General features: G+C 37.8%; 1 pseudogene; it reads left to right on the top strand.

Annotated features, from left to right (window-relative positions):
* Window positions 1–1,991: 1,991 nt before the first annotated feature.
* Window positions 1,992–2,111, top strand: LOC115208881 (annotated as a pseudogene).
* Window positions 2,112–5,331: the final 3,220 nt, after the last annotated feature.

Below are 5,331 nucleotides of genomic sequence, written 5' to 3'. Positions count from 1 at the left end.
TAATATATATATATATACATACATACATACATATATATATATATATATATATATATATTATATATATATATATATATACTAGCAGTATCGCCCGGCGTTGCTCGGGTTTGTAAGGGAAATAACTATATAAGCATTTTTAGAGAGTTACTTCCCTTATAAATTCGGGCTTTCTAGCCATTTTTGTTTTGGTGTCTTCAAGCCATGAAGTCGTTGTTCTAAAAGAACGCTGCTTTCCTTCACAACGCATTACGACGTTGATTTCTTTACACTCCCTCCCACAGCTTCACGAGGGAGGGAAGGGGGAGAGCAAACAGGTGCAGCTGTGAGCGTGGACGCCAACTCCGCCGCCATCGACATACGATGCATTTTATGCATTAAAATGGAATAAAAAATGATGTTAATTATTTTTAAAATCGTAGACTCATCGTTGACGCGCCCTAATAGTCAGACGGGCTCGATATGAATCACGACTAAGATACCCGAATTTGGTTAAACTGCACCGCAAAATGTGGGAGGAGTTAGGAATCTAAATCGAAGGGGAAGACACTCTCACACAACTAGAATTTTATATATATATATATTATATATAATATATATATATATATATATAATATATATATATATGTATATATATTCAAAATGTAACCACATGGGAATCGTTGGCGATTTCTCCTCCGTCTTCATTGGACTTTCCTCTGTTTCTGAAGAAGAGCGTTGCTCGAAACGTTAACCATCTTTCTTTCCTTCTCTGAGCGTCTGCTAATACTTTGCATGTACCACGTCCTCGCGTTGTTGCGTGTATTTTTTGTGTGTGTTTGTTATTCTTCCTCTTTGGGATTTACTATATCATATATATATGAATTTGTGCTGCAAGATTCCTGATGTGAAACCGCATGTTGAAACAGATACTGTTATATTTCGGGATGGTCATTTTTGTTCTTTTTTTTTTGCCAAATAAACACTCGCACTATATATTCGTTCTTCACTCGTTTATTACTGTCCTTATTCTAATTCATGTCCATTGTTCAGATATCTTTCGTCATACATCTGTGACCTCTTCAGCGACACATTCCGTCTTCGTGTGTGCTCTTGCTTCGCTTGAGTAAAGAATGAATATATAGCGCGTGTGTTTATTTGACAAAAAAAAAATTAAATAACCTTCCCGAAATACTGCAATATATAGTCCTGTTATTATTATTATTGTATTTATGTAGCATTGTCCGGTTTTTTCTCGTCCTTGTTTTGTATACATTCACTGCTTTCTTCCAAAGAATCTAATGGTCTTAGCTTAGTTTTTTCTTGGGGATGGCCAGATTGGAGCAATCTCGAGTTTAATCAGCCGAAATTGCGAAGATAATCTGGTACTCGACTGAAGAAAGAACTTCGAATGAGCCGTCCTTGTTTTCTTTGTATCGTCTATCTGGATATTTTGTTGTCCTATTTTTGTATCACCTAACTGTCCGGATGTTTTGCGTCTTGTCCCATACGACGGGCTTTCCGTTTCCTTTCTACCAAATCTACTCACAAGACATTTTTTGGTCCACCCGCAGCTATAGCAGAAGACACATATCCAAGGTGCCACGCAGTGGGACTGAACCCGTGACCACATGTTTAAAAAGCATACTTTTTACCGCTCAGCCACACCTAAAGGGTGAAACTGATTTCAAAATTTTGTCTATATTGCCTGAAATAGCAAAATATTTCAACTTAGAGGGAAATATCTCTGCATGCAGAGAAATATATTCACATACAGAGAAAATATTACCACATACAGCGAGAGATTACCTCATAGAGTGAAACATTTTTGCATATAAAGAATTATTTCCACAAGAAAAATAATATTTACCAAAAAATACATCTGCTCGACTTTTAAGAGTATTTTGTTTCGCGGACGTTTTTAATTGAAATTTCGTTTTAAAACTTAATTATTGTAATTTTATCTCCAGATCAACTTGTGACGATCTGGCTTTTTTTTTTTTTTTTTTTTTTTTTTTTTCGGAGCATATCACGTTGAAAGCACCGGTTCTCGTCCGATCACCGAAGTTAAGCAACGTCGAGCTTAGTTAGTACTTAGATGGGTAACCGCTTGGAAAACCTAGGTACTGTAAGCGTCACACATTAGGCGTAGGAGTGACTATGTGGTAAGTAGCTTGCTTACGAACCACAAGGTTCCGGGTTCAGTCCCACTGCGTGGCACCTTGGGCAAGTATCTTCTACTATTGCCTCGGGCCGACCAAAGCCTTGTGAGTGGATTTGGTAGACGGAAACTGAAAGAAGCCCGTCGTATATATGTATGTATGTATATGTGTGTGTGTCTGTGTTTGTCCCCCAACATTGCTTGACAACCGATGCTGGTGTGTTTATGTCCCCGAAACTTAGCGTTTCGGCGAAAGAGACCGATAGAATAAGTACTAGGCTTACAAAGAATAAGTCCTGGGGTCGATTTGCTCGACTAAAGGCGGTGCTCCAGCATGACCGCAGTCAAAATGACTGAAACAAGTAAAAAAGTAAAAGAGGATATAAGATTACTTTATTCAACGATTGTGGGTGGTTTGAGGAAGATTTGGTTACTTTTTCTAGAGCAGATATGGGTAACCTTTTTCGAAAAACGGACCGCATGAGACATGTCCCATCATCACCGGGCGGGTTGCACTACAAAATTAATTCAAGGTTATTTTTCGTTTATGTGTGCCATTCAGAAAGGCTTGCAGGCCGCAGTTTACTCGTGACTGGCGTAGAAGTTCCACTACTGATCCATTGCGAAACGGCGGAAGTGACACGGCAGATTAAATGCTGCCAAGGTGGACTCTGCCTTTCATTCTTTCAGGATCGATAAAATAAGTACCAGTTAAACATGGGAGTCGATGTAATCGACAAGCCTCTTCCCCAGATTCCAGGCCTTGTGACTATAGTAAAAAGCATTATTAAAAAGGCTGGGAGTTGGCAGGTAGCACATCGGACAAAATGCTTAATGTCATTTCTTCCGGCTCTTTTACGTTCTGAGCTCAAAGCTCGCCGAGGTCGACTTTACTTTTCATCGGCAATCTTTCGTCTCTAGTAGACCTTTCCGTCGATTTCCGTAAAAAAATTAATTTTTTTTACATATGGGCTTGCAGGAACTTTTGAAGTAATGAGAGCGAAAGAGACTAAGAGAAAGCGATTGTATGACGAGGGAAGTTCTTTTGAAGTTACCGTGCATGGGAGCATTGATGGACATGTGTGTGTGCGTGCGTGTGTGTGTGTTTGATGGGGTGTGGGAGACAGTATGTTGTGTAAGTGAAGTGCTTCTGTTAGTGTGTGTGAAGAGACAGAGTAATGTGTGAAAGAAAGAGATTACTGAAATTTTTTACTCGGTGTATGTGTATATGTATGTATATTACTTCAAAAGTTCCCGCAAGCCCATACGTAAAAAAAAAAAAAAAATTACGGAAATCGACGGAAAGGTCTACTAGAGACGAAAGATCGCCCTTTTCATCCTTTCGGAGTCGATAAAATAAGTACCAGTTGAACTTTGAAGTCGACTAACTCTTACCCTAAAATTTCAGGCCTTGACCCGATAGCAGAAAGGAATTATTATTATTTTCAAGTACCGAAAAGACGCGAGTTAAGGATACATTTGACTGCCATTTCGAGCAGGCTGTGTGACCATCTAGAAGCTCCCTCGTTGACCCAGCAACATAAATGTAGAGTAAGTAATCTGAAAGTAAATTAGACTCGCCGTGACTTATAAAAAGGAGAAAAGATACATAAATAAATAAATTAACAAATACATAAAAGACTAAATAAATAACTAAATAAACATAACACACTTCTTAATATAAACAGACAGACACGTGCTACGTATGTGTGTGCCTGCCTGTTAGCCTGACTGTTTCTCTGTCAATAACATGTTTTATAGAGCAAAGCTGCTAGCAGGAATTGTTGTTTATTTACCTACTGCAGTGTTGATTTGCTGGCTTATGCTTTTTTATTTCTTTTCTTTTTATTTGATTTGATCTGTTTGGTTTTCTTTTTCTTTCGCCTTTTCATTCTCTTTTAATGGGGGTCTGCATTCAGACAGAGGAGCAGAGATTGAGATATAAAATATTGGGTGTGTGTAAGTGTATGATAGTGTGTGCGTGTATTGCCAGAAGTATAATGTTACAAGTAAATAGATAATAATTAGGTGTAACAATTGTGTAACTCCAGATGTGTCATCACCTCACCTGCCGTCGGAGCTCTCCACAGTTAGGCTACTGTTATTTAGATTCTTGTGTAACCAAGTAGCTGTACCCCATGGACAATCGATTTTTATATCGCCTCTAGTACTTGACTGATATTTTATTTTATCGATCCCGGAAGGATAAAAAGTAAAGTTGACCTCGATGGGCTTTTGAATTCAGAACGTAAAAAGCCAGAATAAATGCCGCGGAGTCATTTTGTCCGCCATTCTAACGATCTGCCAATCTATCGCAGCCCTCAACCACTGGGCCGCACAGAATGAATACATTTTAAAATTTTATTTGGATCTTTTCCTTTTGAACGGCACTTTTCAACACAATTTCTAGTTAACTAAACACTTTTAAACTTCGTATACTGGTAGAATGTGTTTATAAAACATCATTTTTTCTTGGCTTTTTTGAGAAAATTCTATAGTTTGTAAGATATTTCGTCTGAAATTTCGAGCATTTCGGCAATTTTAACCAATCGCTGGTGTCCATTTAGGCAAACATTCCGTGCTGTATGAATATGTTCCTCCTTTAAGAAACAAATTGGGTTTATTTACATTTGTGAAGAAAAAAATATACCCTTCCCCAACCCCTAACCCTAACCCTAACTCTCACCCTAAATCTAAAATAGATTGAAATGCAATAGATCGATACTAGGGCCATAATTATGGGTGACATTTTCATTTGACCGCTACGGAAAATGGGATTTTTTTCTAGCGGTGTCAAATGAAAATGTTACCCATAATTATGGCTCTTGTATCGATCTATTGCATTTCAGTCTATTTTAGATTAAGGGTTAGGGTTAGGGGTTGGGGAAGGGTATATTTTTTTCTTCACAAATGTAAATAAACCCAATCTGTTTCTTAAAGGAGGGACATATTCATACAGCACGGAATGTTGTTTGCCTAAATGGACACCAGCAATTGGTTAAAATTGCCGAAATGCTCGAAATTTCAGACGAAATATCTTACAAACTATAGAATTTTCTCAATAAAGCCCCCCCCCCCAAAAAAAAAAATGTTGTTTTGTAAACACATTCTACCAGTATACGAAGTTTAAAAGTGTTTAGTTAACTAGAAATTGTGTTGAAAAGTACCGTTCAAAAGGAAAATATCCTTTTATT

Source organism: Octopus sinensis, linkage group LG2 (genome assembly GCF_006345805.1).
Source record: "Octopus sinensis linkage group LG2, ASM634580v1, whole genome shotgun sequence".
NCBI classification, from domain to species: Eukaryota; Metazoa; Mollusca; class Cephalopoda; order Octopoda; family Octopodidae; genus Octopus; species Octopus sinensis.
Note: the sequence above shows the minus strand (reverse complement) of the source record. Positions and strands in the feature narration are given on the sequence as shown.